The sequence below is a fragment of the Danio rerio genome, chromosome 18 (assembly GCF_052040795.2).
Source record: "Danio rerio strain M-AB ecotype USA chromosome 18, GRCz13ab, whole genome shotgun sequence".
Lineage (NCBI taxonomy): Eukaryota > Metazoa > Chordata > Actinopteri > Cypriniformes > Danionidae > Danio > Danio rerio.
In genome coordinates, this window is record NC_141038.1 from 5,526,019 (window position 1) to 5,547,500 (window position 21,482).

The 21,482-nt window shown below is 36.9% G+C and overlaps 1 long non-coding RNA gene across 6 annotated transcripts in view; it reads left to right on the top strand.

Moving 5' to 3' along the window:
- LOC147832722 (uncharacterized) overlaps nucleotides 1–21,482 on the top strand; it is a 574,579-nt gene that overhangs the window by 522,503 nt on the left and 30,594 nt on the right. Inside the window, exon 7 of one of the 6 annotated variants that reach the window (XR_015514616.1) lies at nucleotides 18,985–19,554. This is a non-coding gene — a long non-coding RNA (uncharacterized LOC147832722). Of the gene's footprint in view, nucleotides 1–13,068; nucleotides 13,589–18,984; nucleotides 19,811–21,482 lie in introns of those variants that run through there. The other 5 variants (XR_015514617.1, XR_015514619.1, XR_015514618.1 and 2 more) reach the window with 5 other exon arrangements.

Consider the following 21,482-nt stretch of genomic DNA (forward strand, 5'->3'; position numbering starts at 1 on the left):
TATATATATATATATATATATATATATATATATATATATATTACAATGACATTTGTCCTGGTAGCACTGAACAAATGTGGCAGCGCTATATATATATATATATATATATATATATATATATATATATATATATATATATATATATATATATATATATATATATATATATATATATATATATATATATTAGGGATGTGCGGAGCAGCCGGTATTTATATCTGTATTTGTATTTGTTGAGGGGGGAAAAGTATTTGTATTTGCATTTGTATTCGAGTAAAATTCAAAATGGCGCAAAAATACATATTTTTTCTATTACACTTTTAATTTACGTTATAGTGAAAGTATTGTTGAATTATACCCATTATATAAATTATAGATATGCAATATTGGTTGTTGTTTTTGAACATGTGACAAGAAATGTCATTGAAAAGAAAATAACATAGAAACCATTATCTCATCCATGGTTAAACCAACAACTAATAAAATACCATTGTGAATATTATGAACCCCACCACCACCGTTCTTGTTGAAGGACACTGAATAGACAGAATAAAAGCAAATAATATTTAAAAAAACTGTTCTTCTTCTGAAAGAACTTGTTTCCAATGCACAGAATTCCAAAATCAAAAATTAGCTAAATAAATCTAAATAAAACCCTGCCTGGGAGATCTGGCAGAACAAAAGTATTCTATATAATACTAAAAGATACAGCCCTGCTATTGTCATCTGCCTGCCACAAAACAGACACAAAGTTTTTTTTTTTTTTTTTTTTTTTTAATGTTTGAAACTGACTTGCTGGGGCAGAATGTGGCTGTGTTGATGGTTTGGTGCTTGTGGAGGATTTAGCAGAACATAGCTGTGGGGGGATTGGCAGACAGTATCAGGAGAGGATGATTTTAGTGCATGTGATAATACAGTACATTACATAGAGTGTTGCGCGGTGGCACAGTGAGTAGCACTGTCGCCTCACAGCAAGAAGGTTGCTGGTTCGAGCCCCGACTGGGTTCTCCCCATGTTGGTGTGGGTTTCCTCCGGGTGCTCCGGTTTCCCCCACAGTCCAAACACATGCAATACAGGTGAATTGGGTAAGCTAAATTGTTCCTATTGTATGTGTGTGAAAGAGAGTGTATGGATGTTTCCCAGTGCTGGGTAGCAGCAGGAAGGGCAGCCACTGCGTAAAACATATACTGGATAAATTGGTGGTTCTTTCCACTGTGGCAACCCCAGATTGATAAAGGGATTTAGCCGAAAAGAAATTAATGAAAGATTATGCATAGAAGATGTTGACAGATGTTTAATATCTCTGCCTCTGCTGATTTCACTTTTGCACACATTATACAGTATCACTTTGTTTTATCTGCAGCACCACTGACTGTAAAATTCTTCCACAAATAACTTTTCTGAATTTATTTTATTTTATTTTTTGACTGGTGGAGGACCAAGAAATGGCTCAGCAGCAGTCTCACTCTTTTTCACTGTTTTTCTGGGTGCCCAAATGTATTTGAGGAGTTTCAAGTTAATAAAAAGTGACGGGAAGCTATGCTAAGGTTAACTAGCCTATAGCATATATCTTGCTGTCTGCAAAAGACAGTAATGTAGACGTACCATATAACTCCCATAAGTGCATACTATTCGACACAACTGCATAAGCATCGTTTTAACCTTTATAAACGAACGTTAACGTTACTCTGTCAACAGTCTATTGTCTAAATTACCGCGCTAACAGAGCTAACGTTGCGTAAACAGAGCACCCGGTTGCAAACTTCAAAAATGCAGCTTAATGGAATATCCCGATCAAACTCCGCTACAAGTTTATAAACTGCTTCTGGAACCCAATTAAGGTACAAAAATCTATTTAACAAAAATAGCGATGCAGTGAAGTATTTTTTTCGCTCAGCCGAGCGACTCTGTCTGTTGCTGTGGAGAAGCTTGTGCCAGACACCTTTTACCTCTGCCCCGCCCTCCGACTTCTGACTGAGCATCCCTCTGTCTCTCTCTCTCTCTCTCTCTCACTCACGCGGGCATTTACTGTGGTCTCATGAGGAAACACTGCTTTTTGATATAATGTTTTACTTGCTCCCGAATACAAATAATTTTTCAAGTATTTGTTCGAAATAAGTATTCGTAAAAAGTATTCGAAATAAGGATTCGTAAAAACACGCAATTCGTGCCTTTCCGAATACCGTATTCGGGTTCGGCTCCACCCTTAATATATATATATATATATATATATATATATATATATATATATATATATATATATATATATATATATGTGTGTGTGTGTGTGTGTGTGTGTGCGTGTGTGTGTGAGACTGAACCGTTGATATTGACACCGAATTCTGACCCTACCATCCAAATATTGCAGCAAAAATCGAGACTCATCTGACCAGGCAGTGTTTTTTCAGTCTTGTCCAATGTGTGAACTACAGCCTCAGTTTCCTGTTCTTAGCTGACAGGAGTGGCACCCGCTGTGGTCTTCTGCTGCTGTATCGCATCTATCTCAAGGTTGGTTGTGCGTTCAGAGATGCTCATCTGCAGACCTCGGTTGTAACGAGTGTTTATTTGATTTACTGTTGCCTCAGCAGATCGTCTTGACCAGGGGTGTCCAAACTTGGTCCTGGAGGGCTGGTGTCCTGCAGATTTTAGCTCCAACTTGCCTCAGCACACCTGCAAGGATGTTTCTAGAAAGCCTAGTAAGAGCTTGATTAGCTAGCCCAGGTGTGTCCGATTGGGGTTGGAACTAAACTTTGCAGGACACTGACCCTCCAGGACCGAGTTTGGACATGCCTGGTCTTGACCATGTCTACATGCCTAAATGCGTTGAAATGCTGTCATTTGATTGGCTGATTAAAAATTTGCCTTAGACGAGCAGTTAGACAGGCGTACCTAATAAAGTGGCCGGTAAATGTATTGATAAATGTTGTTTTTTCAATTTATATGAAACAATGAAGTTCTTTTCAATTGATTTGTTTTGTGTGACTGTTGAATATCACAATAGCACTGTTTATGCAGTCTGATTATGTTTGATGTGAAATATTTTTCATGATTTGCTTGAGGCTTGTTCCTTGTTTTGTTAGTAAAACAGTAAATTTTAATGATTTCCATTCTAATTAACGTAGTTGCATGAATGTATACAGTTAAATATGGATGCAGCTAGATTCTGCTTTTATGATGAAATTCAGGATTAATGGAGTATTTTTAACGCAGAGCTGCCTTCAAACAGTAATAAACTGCAGTGTTTACTCGGCACATTTGTGGTGCTTTAAATAAGTACTTCTATAATGGAAATGAAGATGAATATTATTGTTGAAGCAACATGATGCTAATATTATGTGATTAGTCACTGTAATAACTCTGTCTGAAGAGGGATTTTATTTAATTTAATGTGTTTTTTCTCCTTCCTGTACTAACTTTCTTTCTTTTCTTTCTTTCTTTCTTTCTGTCTTTCTTTCTTTCTTTCTTTTTTTCTTTCTCTCTTTCATGTGAAATTGTCGTAACAAACAATGTCGTCTGTGCATAATAATTACATAACTTAGCAAATGACACTTAATAACAGTTGTCGTCAGCATGCATAAAATTCATTCACAAGCATGACATATGACAAGGTTTCATGACAGTTTTATGAAAACCCCTTCAAGTGTTAACGTTGGTGCAATTCATTAACATTATGTACAGTAGAATCACTGAAAAATAAACCGATACAGGAATTACATAAGGTACACTGACTTCCATTCAACAACAGGCTAGGAAACTGGGACAGAACTCTGAAAAAGCATGAAAGAGAATGTGAAGAAATCTCAGGTCCGAGCTTAAACCTTCCCACCTCAAACTCAGTCCTTTCAAAAATGCTGATTAAATATTTTGATGCAGAAACGCATTTAAGCTGATTAGAGATTAGTGTCTCTTCATAAACAGCGCCGGATGAGGGCGGAAGCAATAGTTGGAGATGAGTGATGGATGAGGTGTGTGTGAGAGACAGAAAGTGAAAGAGAGATGGGCTGATGCTGATGCTTTAGGAACACATAAACCCCAGAGAAAGAGAAGGATTGGCATTGAGAAGCGAGATGTCAGCTTAAATATGCACATGATGCACTTCTCATAGACAACTGATCACATTCACACTTGATCAAATGATTTTTGCAGAGTAAATCATCTTAATATATATGTGCCGGTACACACCATGTACATAAGTACTGGGACAATTTAGTCACTTGAAAATAAATCACTGCATTATTAATATAACTAAATTGAATGGTATTGTTTTAAACAATGATAATAAACATACAGTATATAGCATAAGTTAAATATTATTTAAGTAATGTATGCTGGCAATTGTAGGATTTCACTAATATTCTATGATAAGTCTAATATTTTATGATTGCTTTTGTAAATTGAAAATCTTTTTCATTGTATTAATTCTAAATACTATAAATTGCAACTAAAAAATACCTATTTGAATGAATCAACCAACCAAACTAATCAAACAACCAACCAACCAATCAAACTAAACCAAACCAACCAACCAATTAAATGAACCCACCTAACCAAACAACCAAAAAAAAAAAAACAACCAAACCAAACCAAAAAAAAAAAACAATCCAACCAACCAATCCAACCAGACTAAACCAAACCACACCAAACCAATCAAATGAACCAACCCACTCAACCAACCAACCAACAAATCAGTCCAACCAAACCAAACTAAACTAAACAACATTAAACCAATTTAAGCCAAGCCAAATTAAACCAACCCAACCAACCAATCAAACAAACCAACCCAACCAAACAACCAACAAACCAATTGAACCAACCAAACCAACAAAACTGAAACAAACCACACCAAACCAACCAACCAAACAAACAAACCAAACAAACAAACAAACAAACAAACCAACCAAACTAAACCAAACCAAACCAAACCAACCAACCTACTAATCAAACAAGCCAACCAAACTAACCAACAAACCGATCCAACCAACCAACCAAACCAACAAATAAAATAAACCCAATCAAACAAGCCAAGCCAAACTAAACCAAACCAAACCAAACCAAACCAAACCATCAAACCAATTAACCAATCAAACCAACCAAATCCACCAACCAAGTGAAGCAATCAACTAAACCAAGCAAATCAACCAACCCAACCAACCAATAAAATAAACCCAACCAAACAAGCCAAACCAAGAAATCCAACCAATTAACCAATCAAACTAAGCAAACCAACCAACCAAACCAAACCAATCCTACCAACCAATCAAAAGAACCAACCCAACCAACTAATCTAACAAACCCAAGCATCAACTAATCAAAACAAACCAAATCAAGCCAAACAAAACCAAACCAGACCAACCAACCAACCAACAAATTAAACCAACCAATCAAACCAACCAAGCAACCAAACCAACCAACCAATCAAACTAACCAAACCAACCAACGAGTTGAACCAACTAACCAAACCAACCAAACCAAACTAATCAAACCAACCAAAAAAACATCCAAACCAACCAAACATTACAACCAATCAAACAAACCCTAGCAACCAACCAAACCAACCAACCAATCAAACCAACCAACCAATCAAACTAACCAAGCCAACCAACCATTTAAACCAACTAAGCAAACCAAACCAATCCAACCAACAAACCATCCAAACCAACCAAACATTACAACCAATCAAACAAACCCTAGCAACCAACCAAACCAAGTCAAACCAAGCAAACCAACCAAATCAACCAACTAACCAATATAACCAACCAAGCCAACCAGCAAAATACATAAATCTAGCAAAGATCTGCCGATGGGGTAGTCTAATAAAAAAATAATTATTTTACTTAACTGGTTGTGAGATCATTTGATAAATCCACAACTTTCCTTTTTTTTTACCTGTCTATAAAATGCTTATTGATAACTGTTAAGTTTACCAAACTGTTTTTATAATTATGCAAATAGTTCATTTACCTAATCATTTCAAGGCAATGAGCTTTTTTGCAGTGTGGTAAACTGAATCCAAAACCCTTGGCATCCGTGATCTCAGTGTCTGACGTCATATCGTGCGCACCTAGCAGAAAAAAAAAAAATCTGACACATTTACAGGTACACATCCACTCATATAAAGGCAAAAGTTTGAGGGAGTCCCTCCTGCTGCAGCAATTTCCTTCCGAAAACCACTCTTTTCCTCACATGAAAGAGAAAATCACAGGTTTCATTTCTTTAATTTGCATTTTCTCACTCCCCAAACCCTTTTTAATCACTCCCTTGTGCGCAGGATAATTAATGTTTCTCCAGCGACACCCCCTCATCCAGTCCTCCTCTCACCTTCCCTTTTTGTACATATTTTATTTATTTTTTTCTGCATCACAAACGAATCCAATGAGTTCATCGTCCACCACAGTCCATTACCTGAACACGGACCCCCGATAGCTTTACTGCTTCCAAAGTTATCCTGTGAAAAATAATGGACGTCCTCAGACCTGCAGATGATTTCCATTACGGTAAAGGAAATTAATCACAGCATGACAATTGCAATATCAGACTCTCTCTGTCCTTCTGTTTATTGTGTTTGTCTGTGCATGCAAACTTATTGAACGTAAAAAAAAGCATTGTCGAGTCTCCTGTGCTTTGACAATAGCAGACATCCTCACCTTGACCCGATAAATAGCATGACAGCATATTTACACACTGCATTTGCGTCAGAAGTCACAGACAATGAAGGCGTGATATCATTTGTAAATGAGAAGCACAATGACATATTATGTGGCACTTGTACTGTTTATATCCTCCTACGCTCTTGCATTTAATAGGCTTTTCCATACAAAACAAGCTATTGTGTCTGGCAGTTTCATAAAAACTGTTTTGACGGTAGTTTGGGAACTAAAATGTGCACAGTAATGCATTTCGGTGAAAGCCAAAGTAGGCAAGCATGAAGAAGAAATGAAAAGCTCCGTATATGATTACAAAAAAGAAAATTAGTTGGGTTTAATTTGTATCTGATTGTGAAATGAGAGTTGCAAAACAGAAAAACAAAGCTGGTAAATGATTTAATCAGCAAGCGCATCCTTAATTACTATGGTTGTGCTTTTTGAACATTACTGCTTTAAAAAAAAGTCCCTATTATCTATTATTATCTATTATTTTGGTTTGGGGATCTCCAACAACAGGCTGATATGCATGCAAGGTCAAAAAACACTTCCATTGTCTTATAATATGTGTTTATTTTTACCTAATTATTCCAACGACTCCCATATGAATCTTTCAGTGATTCATTTGTTCCCAAACCCCTCCTGCAAAGCTAATCTGAGCTGATTGGTCAGATGATGCAGTCTGTTGTGATTGGTCGACTGTGTTAAGCGTGAGAAATAAATGCCCAACACGGCTTAGCAACAATTTTGAAGTAGTCAGAGTGCAGAGTGTATGTGTGAGCATACCTGCCAACAGTCTCCTGTATTTCTGACCCATATCCCGCCAGCCTCCCCTTTTGTTATTTCTACTGGAAAAATCCTGTAATTAAAATTTTCAGCATGGCTTTAGATGTAATATATGAATATAAAGAGTTAACCGGATACAGTGCAAGAGGTTACAAGTAACAACGCAATTAAATACATACTCTGCAAGCTTGAGAAAACAAGGAGAGAACCATTTTAATCACACTTAAGTTACTTACACTTGTGAAATAGAGGAAGAAACTGATCCAAGAACTGTGTACTGTAATGTTCCTGTCAAGCTCCGACAAAGTCCCATACATCAATAGTCTTTTCTGATCCTTCCTTTAACAAATGGCCGACGAATCCCCCGTTGTAAGCATGTAGATTACTGAAGCACTCGTCAGAAAAATGAGAGAAACACAGCACAAGGCTGGGGCTGTAATGCTGAGGTATTTTTGCAAAAATTAACTTTAACCACTGACTTTTCATAGCCCTGTCTTTGAGTAGGGAAACACTTACTTTTCCTCACACTTCAGAGAACAGCATCTTCGCGACATGATTCATCCACGATCTGCTAAAGTGTTTGTCTTCCTCTTTTTCATTCTACAGAGTTTGTGGGCGGGCCTGGGGGGTTTCAATTTCCTTAGGTCTGCACGTGCAACAAATCGGCTGGGCTTGAGTTCCATACCAATTCGTCTAAAGACTCGTTACAGCGGCGATTCATTTGAACCACTCTGAGTCGACTCTTTTATAGATGAATCAATAGTTTTAAATATGGTGCACTTTTAGATTTAAAGGGCCATGAACCCCCTCGTTTTCAGCAGGGTGTTTTCACACCTATAGTTTGGAAAGAGTCAGGAAAGTGGGTGTGTCTAGCTCTGTTTAGGTAAGACTGTCGGGGGAGGGAAAGAGGGAAGGATTTGGATAAAAATTTGAGTTTCCATTTGGGCACACGCTGATTTTCACTGAGGGGAGAAAGACAGTGACTGCGTTTAATGACAGTGGAATATTTGATACCCCTCGTTGTTTAGGAGAAAAAAAAAAACTCTGCATTTCTCGGTAACTCAGATGCACTCGGTAGGTCAGAAAGCTGTGTGTGTGTGTGTAGACTATCCTGTCACAAAATGCGGCGAAAATTCAACACGACGGGTGGAAATAGTTTGATTGCGGGATTTACAACCCGGGCTCATTGTGGAAACGTAGCCCCGCGGACGTTTCTGCGGACCGTGATTTACGTCCTGGGAGGTACGTATTCGAGCGTTTTTTGTTTTCGCGGATCCGCGAGAGGCCGCTGTGCGCGCTTTTTCTTGTCTCTGGAGCGCGCGCCGTTTGCGGCCGCGCCGTTCTCGCGCGAAAAGCCGCCGGATCGGCCTCCTCCTTCCCTAAACTCGATCGACGGTTCGCAAAAGCCGTTCAGCAAAAAAAAAAAAAAAGCAAAAGCCCTCGTCTTCGATTTCGATTTTCGACACTCAAAAAAAACTAAACGCGGCCTTACGTACCTCCGGCCACGTAAATCGCGGTCTCCAGAAACGTCCGCGGGGCTAAATTTCCAGAATGAGCTTGAGTTGGGCATTTACCTGTTTACACTTAGAGAGCAGCATTTACAGCAGATCTTTCAGTCCGTAATATTATAGTGATATAACGTCCTATAAACTTAGTAACTTAGAAATAAATTTGACTAAGGCTGGTCCTTAAACACTGAAAGAGTAATGCTGACGATACGAATTAACTTTGCCATCTGAACGAACAAACAAAGACCACTGATGGCTTACTTCACAAATATATAGAAATAGGACAATCAACACCAACTGGAGCCGCGTCTTTTTTAAAAGGAGACGGGCAGCAAATCGGTATTTCACCATTTCCAGATGCAAAAAACTAGAGTAAAAAATGTTCCATACAAACGTATTTCTGCTGCGTGTCGCATGCACTGTAATCCACACGTGAGTCCACCTGCACTCTCATAGCGGGAAAATGAAAACAAAACCTTAGTTGCAGCACAGTTAAAAATGCAACACTGACAGCCCGTATCTTCAAACAATTCTTCTTCTCCTACTTGTTTTGGCAACACAAAGTGTCGTCTCTCTGCCGTCTGAACACTGTTTCAGGTACAAACAGTCTTCGAAGCTATCATGCAAATTAATGAAGTTGCACCGCAAACACAATAGAGCGCGCTGATTGGTTTGAACCAAGTCTTTCTCATGAATGAATGCTGCACACTCAGAGACATCATGAAGTACTATTATGTACAGACAGCCAGTCTACACTGGAATACAAGCAAGGATCTAATCGGCGTGACGAAGCTTCAAAAATTTGTTTTAAACCAGAAGAATGAATTTGCTCAAAGTAACGCAAAAACAATAAATTTTCACTTTTTCGTGTAATATAGGTGTCCTAATAGTGTTTATAGCAGCATGGGACACATACAAGACTGTCAACAGCTTAAAAAACGTGTTTTGGTGTTTCATGACCCGTTAAGCCTGAGCTGGATATTTCATTTCACTTAGAGCTGTGCTACACACTGCATAGAAGGTCATTTTCAAAAACCCTTTAAGATATGGTATTTAATGTAAACTGCAGTCTGTTGATTTATAGAGATGCAACAAATTGACTGCCTGTGGTAAAACAAACAAACATTTGAATATATTGTGTCAATAAAACAAACTTGTGCTTTAAAAAGCCCCAAGCAAGGAGACCACTTACCAGTACATTACAGTACTTTGCTACATTAGGCATCATTACTAATGATCTGAAATACTTCTAGGACATGTATTTGATTGTTAATTTCAATATTTAGTAGTAGTAGGCCTCTGTTGTTCAGTATTGACCATGGATGACATATCCTAATTCTTATCTTAAGGCATGACTGATTGTCTGAGACAGCGTCGTTGGTGGCTGAAGAGACCAATACGGTAGAGGCATTCTTTATTGCAGCAGTCGCATAGATAGGTTGCTCCCTGGCTGACGTTCTGCACCTTTCGGCAAACTTGCTTGCATTTGCAAACAACATGTATTATTGATTTGCAAAATTAGCTATATGACACGTATTTGGTTTAGAAATGACAGTACATTGTGTATAGTTACATAGATTAATAATTCGGTGGTGTTTGTGTATGACTGCATGCTTGAACACAAAAGATTTTTGTGAAATATTAGGGCGGAGTTAGGATGATTCTAAGGGCCCATGGTGTTTTGGGGCCCCCAGAGATACTATTATGGCTGGTTTCCACTGGCTGGTACAATACGGTACGGTTTGGGTTGGTACGGGTCACCTTTTTCAGGCTTGCGTTTCCACTACCAAGTTTGCCCTTTTGGTGGGCATGGTGTATAACAAAGTTTTAGTCGCATCATTCTTGCTCGAGAAAATGTCTACAATAAAGCTGTATGGGTCGCTCAAAAAACAAAACAGACGCTTTACTTACATAAATACTTCTGTATAAATGTTTATTACTAACTTTTCTATGAACAGGATTTGGTTATGACTGCAGATCAATGACAGCTCGAAATAGCCTACTGTAACGTCTGCAATTATATAAAATAAATGAACATATATGAACACATATAGAAAAATCGTTCGCACATTAGGCTGGCTCGGTAAAACTATAAGGCACAGGGTAGATTCTGCTCCACTCCATGGCTTTGTGGCTGTTCATCAACACGATGACAAGGTTTGTTTGAGCCTGGATCGAACATGGCTCGTTATTATATGGATATATAATTCTGCTGTAATTTTTCGCTGTGTATTTCAAACATGGCGGGTATTTTGCTTTCATTCTGGTTTGTTGCGAATGACGTATCTCTGTAAACCAATAGCAATAGCTGCGCGTCTAGCTCCGCCTTTTGGTGTTTGGTACCCTTTCGAAAGGGTGCCGAAAAAGTGGTAGGGTAGAATTTGGTATGCCTTTTGACAGTGGAAACGGCCATAAAAGCGTACCAAACTGAACCGTACCGTACCGTACCCCTCAGTGGAAACGGGCCATTAGGGCCCCAGCAGACGCATCCCCTTCACTTTTATATAACTCACATATATAAAAAGGCAATAATATTAATAAAATTACAATCATACTGCACGCCTTAGTTTCAAACAACGTTTAGAGACTAGTCATTATCTCCACCAGACCAATCAAGCTTTTTATTCAGATATCCACCCAGATACTTATATGATGAAACTAAATCAATTGCTGTCTTATATTTGATGTTCATTTGTTGTCGTTTTGCATGTTTGACATGCTTTTTTAATGTCAGTGCCATTTGGATGTCACTTTGACATCAAGGTGCCAGATGGGAAGGAACTAAAATTATTCACAAAACATTTCATGTTACTTCTACATTTCAAAGGTAATCCTGATGCTCCAAGAACATTTCCGTGCAGCAACAATTTTGTAAAAATGACTTTTTGAGTCATGAGTTTATTAATAATAATACATTCATTTTCTTTTCGGCTTAGTCCCTTTATTAGTTAGTGGTCAACACAACAGAATGAACTACAAAATTGTCCAGCATATGTTTTAGGCAGCGAATGCCCTTTCCAGCTGCAACCCATTACCGGGAAACACACATACACTACAGACAATTTAAGGCAAGGCAAGTTTATTTATATAGCACATTTCATACACAATGTCAATTCAAAGTGCTTTACATAAACAAGAATAAAAGAAACAAGTAAAATAAAAAATAAAAAATAAAAATCCGTAAAAACAAAACAAAACATAAAAACAGGTAAAATGTGATATGAAAGAATGAAGAAAAAAACATGAAAGTGCAATCTGTCGGACGCAGCACAGTGCTCATTCAGTAAAGGCACAGCTAAACAGATGTGTTTTCAGTCTTGATTTGAATGATTTGAATTTAGCTTACCCAATTCCCCTGTAGCACATGTCTTTGGACCTTGGGGGAAACCAGAGCACCAGGAGGAATCCCCCTTTACCTGCTCTCTTAAAGTCAAGTTAATTTTATTTTCTATATAGAGTGCCTCTTATGTTGCTTTAAGATGTTGGCTCGACATTGGATTTTGGTTATTTATTCATTCATTCATTCATTTTCTTGTCGGCTTAGTCCCTTTATTAATTCAGGGTCGCCACAGCGGAATGAACCGCCAACTTATTCAACACGTTTTTACACAGCGGATGCCCTTTCAGCCTCAACCCATCTATGGTCACTTTTAACACAACCTAAAATCAACCAAATATCAACGTCATTATTGGACATCAAAATAACATTGTCCTTAGATGCTGGTTAAACATTGACTTGTGGTCACCTGACATCACAACCTAATTCTAACCTAACATTAACATCTTGTTATGTTGTTTACCTCCTGGGTGAATTCATCTTGTGACCGTTCATATATATAGAGGATAAGAGAGCTTCAGGATTTCATCCAAAATATCTTCATTTCAGGTCTCAGAGAATTGAAACGACATGAGAATGAGTAAGAAAAAACAGAATGTTCATTTTTTGGATGAACTGTTCCAGAAAGCATCGACACAGAACATCGCTTGAGTCAGAATGTGATCTATTTTGAAGATGTTATCCTGAAAAATGACAGAATATTTGAGTAGTACAACTGAATCAGCGTCCGTTCATGCTCTGAAACACTCGTGTATGTGTGTGGGAAGGCAGTTACGGGTAATAATCTTTCTTCCAGCAGGCAGTGGCACGTTGCCTCTCCAGCGCAACAAAACCCTCTCATCAAGCCAATCACACAAGTCCTCCAGCGAGACCCCTGAGCCCTGCAAATGATGAGGTGCGAGTCTCTCCTCTCCGCTTCACCATCACTGCCTACACTCCTCCTCCATCATTACCAGTCGTTTCTCCTCCATCACGACAAGTCAGGAGTTCTGCTCTTAATATATGTACAGCTGAAGTCAAAATGATTAGCCCTCCTGTGAAACGTTTTTTTTTTTAAAGATGTTTAACAGAGCAAGAAATTATTAGCAGTGTTTCCTATAATATTTTTCCTTCTGGAGAAAGTCTTATTTGTTTTATTTAGGCTAGAATGAAAGCAGTTATTATATATCTTAAATCATTTTAAGGTCAGTATTATTAGTTCTTATAAGCTATATTTTGTTTTTCGACTTTCAGAACACACCATCCTATATATTTACCGGCCACTTTATTAGGTACATCTAATCTGTACCTAAATTTCTACCTTAATCCTTCGTGGCATAGATTCAACAAGGTACTGGAAATATTCTTCAGAGATTTTGGTCCATATTGACATGATAGCATCACACAGTTGCTGCAGATTTCTCGGCTGCACATCCATGATATGAATTTCCCGTTCCCTTTCTATCAGCTGGAACCAGTCTGGCCATTCTCCTCTGACCTCTGGCATCAACAAGGCATTTGCACCCTCAGAACTGCTGCTCTCTGGATGTTTTCGCTTTTTCGGACCATTCCCTGTAAACCCTTAAAATGGTTGTGCGTGAAAATCACAGTAGATCAGCAGTTTCTGAAATAATCAGACCAGCCCGTCTGGCACCAACAACCATGCCACGTTCAAAATCACCTTTCTCCTCCATTCTGATGCTCTGTTTGAACTGCAGCAGATCATCTTGACCATGTCTACATGCAGAAATGCATTGAGTAGCTGATTAGAAGTTTTGCGTTAACAAGCAGTTGGACGGGTGTACCTAATAAAGTGGCCTGTAAGTGTACTGTACAATGACTTGCCTAATTATCCTATAGTAAAGCACACTTTATGTTAAACCCATGTATCTTGAAGAATATCTAGTTGAATATTATTTACTGTCATCATGGCAAAGATAAAATAAACCAGTTGTTAGAAATTAGTTATTAAAACTATTATGTTTATTATGTTTAGAAAATGTCTACTTTGTCTTTCTGTTAAACAGAAATGGGTGGGAAAATAAACAGGGGGGCTAATAATTCAGGAGGGCTACTAATTCTGACTCTTAACTGCCTTAGCTCTCCTGTGTGTTTGTGTGTAGGTGTGCATGAAAATGCGAGTGTGACAGCACATGTGTGTTTGCTAATGGGCTTTAATGAAGTGCTCATGAAAGTCAATCAATGACAGCGCTGCATGCAGATGCTTTTTTCATGACGTGATCGATATGTGCCATTCAACCAGAGCTAAAGCTGCATAGGTCATGCTGTTATTCGTCATATGTGAAGACACAATTATTTCTTGGATGGTGTGCACTATTCTGTGTTGTTTTGCAAGAGCAGATTATATGTGTTTTAGAAATATATATATTTGTAGTTTGTAACATAGCTGTCCTTAATTAAAAAAAAAGTGCATGATATGTTATCGATAAAGTACATCTAGGAGGTTGTTTTTTGCAGATTAATGCCTGACAGGGATATCGGTGTCCCAACGCAAAGCAGAACACTGCTGTATAACGGCCCTTTCCAAAGAGTGGTACAGTATGGTAGGGTTCGGTAAGGGGCACCTTTATCTAGCTTGTGTCCAATGTGTACCAAGGGTACCCTTTTGGTTGGTATAGTGTACGACAGAAAGTTTCAGTTGACGTCATTCTCGATTGAGGAAATGTCAAAGTAAAGCTGTACAGGTCGTTCACATATATGAGAAACACTTCTCACGAAACAAATGCTTCATACACATAAATACTTGTGTATAAATGTTCATTACTAACCTTCATGATTTGATTAAAGCTGCAGATCATTGATTATATACAATAAATCAATAAATGCAACATATATGAACACATACAGACCCTTACAGTCTCCGATGTTACATATTAGAGAAAAACTACACACAGCACACATGTAGTCTTTATTTGGGTTCAAATCAACACAAAATGTAGCCCACAGTCAGAGCAAACGTGTCATCTGTGTCTGTAATCTTCATCAGCACATGCAAGCTCTGTTAGAGAGTAATTCCATCATTACATATTTCTCATAATAGTCCAAAAGTGATGATAATAGTTAAACATGGCAGTTTGTTCATGTTTTAGATTGCTGAAAGGATCATTTGCTGCTTTGTTTTTCCATGCGTCACTCTAACGTTTGTCCGTTCCTGAAAGGATCAGATGTCAGTAGTGATTTGAGAAAAAAATAAAAAATAAATAAATAAATTAAAAAAAAAAAAAATTATATATATATATATATATATATATATATATATATATATATATATATATATATATATATATAGAGGGGAGTTTGTGATCAGGTAGATTTCGAGAACTCCCTTGCTGTAGTAGCTAATGAACAGATAGTTGATAGTCGATTTGGATTAATCAATTAACTTAAGTTGCATGTTTTTGGATGGTGGGAGGAAACTGGGGAACCCAGGGGAAACCCAAGTGAGCACGGGGAGAAAGTGCAAACTCCGCACACAAACGTCTGCTGGTTTGGTAAAGCCTGGAACCAGAGATGTTCTTGCTGTGAGGCAACAGTGCTAAGCACTGGGCCTCCGTGTCACCCATCTTGGAAGGAGGAGAAGTAAGGGTGGAAGGGGGGATTCTTTAAAACGAAGATAGCGGTTTAACGTAATCCAGATTATTTTTAATAGTTTAGGATTCATTTGATTGTTGCAGTATGAATTGGATAATGCTGTAGGGGATCAACCTACGTTTTAAGATTGATCAGGGTTTATTAGCTCATTTCAATGAACCGGATCTTGAAGATTCAAATCATTGATTTGACTCAATTGAGTCAGATTGAATCAGATTAAAAGATTCACACATTATCTACTATTTTTCCCGCAAATAGAAGACATCATATCATACCAATGTTGTTAATATTATTTACGTGCCCAACTATAATAACATTACACAGTATTGGGTTAACTTTTAGCAAGGTAACAAGATCTACAGCTCGAGGCAATGACTTAGAAGCACATAAACAAGAACACGGTTCTTACAACATGAGAACAAAGATTTATTGAGCTACACTATGATACATGAAACTCACTACATAATAAGCAAAGGACAAAAAAATAAATGCTATTTGTAGTAGCTTAGGAGTCGTCTGATTGATGCATTGAGAATTGGACAATGGGGATCCAGCCAATGGCAATCATAAGCACGGGATCCTCTCGAAATTAGTTTATAAATAAACTACACAATGAGAAAGATAAAATCTGGGTAGTTTTGGTGTTTTTAGCAACATTTATTTGTTTGTGAACGCTAGTTTATGTAGGCAAAATCATCTGATTCACTGAGCATGCCCACTCAACTATTGTATCTCTCTAAGTTTATATTCACCTAGTGACATCCCGCAGCTCTAAATCACTTATCAAACGTTCAGCTGGCCTGATCAAACACTCCTGCAAAAACAATTAAATAACCGGCAGGTAAATAGTCAAGAGCAGAAATAAAGTATGAAAACAATGTTGTTTAATCACCGTTTTAAAGTGTGTGTTTTTTTTTTCTTTTTTTTTTCTTTTTTTTTTGTCTGAGAAGTTGAGAGGGAGAAGTGTGAACTACAGGTGCGGGATGAGGGGAGAGCAGGAGCTTGCCAGAAATGTCTCATTCTGCTGTCAGATATTTCTGTATAATGATAGTTGACAGTATACCTGTCAATTGCCACTGCAATTTTCATGTCTCACATATAATAAAATATTGATTTGAGCACAAAGCCTTTTATGCACACTGAAAAAAAAAGGTGTGGAAAGTACTTTCAGTCCAAAATTGTTGATTGGCTTCACAAACATTTAGATAACATTTACATGTTGGCAGTTTTAACATTTAAATAAGGACTATTGACCTTATTTGTCATGTACTGTGTTAATAGGCGTAGCTGTTGAGACTTCCAGTCTCACTCACTTGCATTTGTTTTAAGACGTTAAAAACAGCTCATTTAATGTTGCAAACTGATATTTTCCTATTGACCCTTCTCTAAGCCCCACCCTCCTTAGTTACTGTTGCTACGCCTGTCAAGCTTTAGTGTCTGGCTCGTCTATTACAATGTGAATGCACCAGTGTCAGACATTGCCAGGGATATAACTCGTCAATTTTGGCAAACAGGGGAGATATCCGAGAAATCCAGACAAAATAAAAGGACTGCAGTATGCATTACAGGGGTATATTCACAACATAACCAATTAGAAAATAATTTAATCAAAATTGAAGCTAGGTTAGCCTAGCCACCTCATACGCCGACCATTCAACAGCTTAGTTCATGCACAGCTGGAGAGGTGAATTTTAAAAATAATCTAATAATATCTAATTAAACCGTATTTTTTTCTGTTTTAGCCAAAGAGCCTGATAGATTAATGTATTGCAATGAAATATAGCATTACTAACCGTCGAGGAAAAACACATGGACAATGATTCTACATCATTCATTCATAGAAAGAACAGCCAGAAAAACTGCAGAATATTAGCATCATTGACCATAACAATGTACATTAACTATATCTGTTTGTATGTTTGTGTGCTTTTTATCCAGTTTCTATTCTAATTTGCAGTAAAGTGGAAGAAATAAATAAATAAACTGATTTGCATATCAAAGTATAACTAGCAGAAGTTAACAAATAAATTTTCCCTACCAGCAAATATTAAAATCAGACCAGGGCTTTTCTTTTTCTGGACTGCTTTTGTAAATGGTTGGTTGGGTTTAGGGAAATAAGTGGTTGGGCGGGTCAATCGATAAAATTAGTTGGGTTTAGGGAAGGAGGAAGGTGGGTCAGTCGATCGGTCGGACGGCCAGTCAGTCCTTCATTCTGTCAATCAGTCAGTCAGACAGACAGTCAGCGACAGCAGCCTCTGGTGGGTTTTTGCGAGAACAGCGGGCGCGAACGGTATAAAATATGCGCACAGCGGCCTCTAGCGGATTCGCGAAAACAAAAAATGCAAAAATACGATCCTCCTGGGATGTATTTGGCGGTCTCCAGAAATGTCCACAGGACTATGTTTTCAGAATAAGCCTGTTTTTTTTTTTTTTTTTTTTTATGAAATTTCGAGTAATTTTAAGACAGTGTCTTATACAAATGGGCAAAACTGATGCAAGTGTCAGGTAAAATGACAGAGAGATGAAAGATTGTGTTTTCTACAGGTGGTTTGTCAAGCCTACTCAGCGGTTGAGGGATGCTCAGCATAATGTTTTTGAGATTTTCTTTTTATTTTAGTTTTACATAGCCAATTATATATAGTCTACAATCACAAATATACTTTATTCTATCACTATCAGTTGACGTATTTATACAGTATACATTATTTAGCAACATACCCACCCACGCAATTCATCCTTGGCCTACATCTCCTTTTCTCCAAACAATAGTCATATGCTTTAGAAATCAGGCAATGAAAGTGAAAAAGAAACAAATAGTAAAAGACGCAGGCTTAGAGACAGGCACACTGAATAAAAACAGTCTAAGAAAGTTCAATATAAGAATACATATGAGACGTAAGACACCCACTCATACATAAGGGAACGCTGGTTGAATTAATCTCCCGATGTACACAAAAGCAATAAAATTAGCTGCACCCATTCAAACAATTATCACCAAGTGAAAAACAGACACTGAATGCATAAATACATGAGCTGAGAGAATTCTCACAAGTTGTTCGATGTGCCTTAAACAATCCCATTAGAGTCCTCCTGGTTTTTTTTCTTTCTTTTTCTTCTCCAGCGCCATATGTCTCTACATTCCTTCCACATTCCTTCTCGCCTGAACGTGAAGATAAACCCGATGCTTTCACTCGACTGATGTGTATCTTTCATTTGATGTGACGTTGAATGGCCTGTGACAGCGAAGGTCCCCCTTTTTTTCCAATCCATCTCGATGCTTGTGCAGGAGACTGTTGGGTTCGTGGGTGAGGCTCTTCCAGGTCCATCAGGCTGAACAAACTTCAGACGGCATAAAAGGCTTTTCTCAAAAGCAAACGGAAGTCATCCATTTTCAATGAGAGATGACACGAGTGACAGCTGGCGAAATGACAGGCCCCTAACCGTAAGTATAAGTATGGTCCATAAGGTACACTGTAAAAAATGTCCATGATTTCAATGGTAAAAATCTGTGAAGTTGTTAAAATCTACAATAAAAAAATGTAACCTGCCAGCAAAAAAAAAAAATACTCTAATTGCAACAGTAAAAAAAAAAAATGTAAAAATACATAAATATAGTAACAATCTGTTTCCTTCTATATATAAATTAATTACGGTTAATAACTGAAAATTGACTTTCCCAGAATCCCACTGTAAAAAAAAATGTGATTTTAATGATAAAAATAGTAAAGTATCTCTGCAATTCCAGTGGTAAATAAAAAACTATTAAAATACTACAGTAACAATCTGTTACCTCAACATATATAAGGTTAATAACTGTAAATTGACTTTCCCAGAATCCCACTTTAAAAAATGTATGTGATTACAATGATGAAAAACTATAAAATATCGTAATGCTACAGTTAAAATCCATAACCTTCACTGTAAAAAGAAGATCGTAATTCCAATGGTAAAAAAAAAAAAAACGAAAAAATACTCCAGTAATAATCTTTTAATGATATATATATATATATATATATATATATATATATATATATATATATATATATATATATATATATATATATATATATATATATATATATATATATATATATATGCATGCACAGTTTTATTAGCCCCCCCTTGAATTTTTGTTTCTTTTTTAAATATTTCACAAATGATTGTTAACAGAGTAAGGAAATTTTCACAGTATGTCTGCTAATATTTTTTTTTTCTACTGGAGAAAGTCTTATGTGTTTTATTTTGGCTAGAATAAAAACAGTTTTTAATATTTTTAAAAACATTTTAAGGTCAATATATGTATATATATATATATATATATATATATATATATATATATATATATATATATATATATATATATGTATATATATATATATATATATATATATATATATATATATATATATATATATATAGGCCCTTTAAGCTATAATTTTTTTAATAGTCTACAGAACAAACCATCGTTATACAATAACTTCCCTAATTACCCTAACCTGCCTAGTTAACCTAATTAACCTAGTAAAGCCTTTAAATGTCACTTTAAAAAGTATAGAAATGTCTTAAAAAAATCTAGTCAAATAGTATTTACTGTCATCATGGCAAAGATAAAAGAAATCAGTTAATATAAATGAGTTATTAAAACTATTATGTTTAGAAATGTGCTGAAAAAAATCTCTCTGTTAAACAGAAATTGGGAAGAAGAAAAAAACGGGGCAAATAATTCAGGGCGGTTAATAATTCTGACTTCAACTGTGCCCTCAATCCAGTTTGGGTTTTGGCCCTTAATAAGAAATGTTGGGCACCCCTGCTATATATTCTTAAATGGTCTAATAATAATGACCTAAAAACTTCCTATACTATTTTTTTTCTCCAGAGTATCACTAGGGTATTATTTTTAAAAAATAGTACATTTTTTACAAGAGGGCTAATAATTTTGCACTCTACTGTAAATCAACAACAACATAGAGTCCTTACAGAGTCATTCACTGAATCCAAAACTACACCTGCTGGCTGGGGGTCTCTCTTGAAGCTGTAGAACAAAACTCAGCCTACATGTAAATCCAATCCCCACTCTGGACTGCAATTAACAGTGTAATTAGAGTCCCACCGCTCTCTGTGGAAATATCTGTGCAGGTGTGTGTGTGTTTGTTTGTGGCCAGTTAGACTGAGGAATTCAGTATCTGTTCTCCACACACTGACCTCATGAAGATCATATGCTCTCTTCGGGATCAATCACTTTTTCCCACATGATGATGAATGAGCTTAAAATCGGTTGTACTTTATAATTTTATAATACTTTTTAATGCGTTTATTCAGGAGAACAACAATCACTTTAAATAATAAGGTTGTGGTTCAAATAAGCCATATACTGTACTGCAGTGGTTCTCAAACTGTGGTACGTGTACCACTAGTGGTACGCGGGCTTCCTTCTAGTGGTACACGGAGGAATGAAATATCTCATGTACATGCTACAAATAATTAAAAATTTATTAAAAATATGTATATAATATGCCATATATTATATATAGGCTATATTTCTGAGGTAATCTGCCAGGTTTTTTAACTGTGCAGAGTTGTAGCTGCTTTACTGGGCCTACTACGCTACTGTATTTCAAT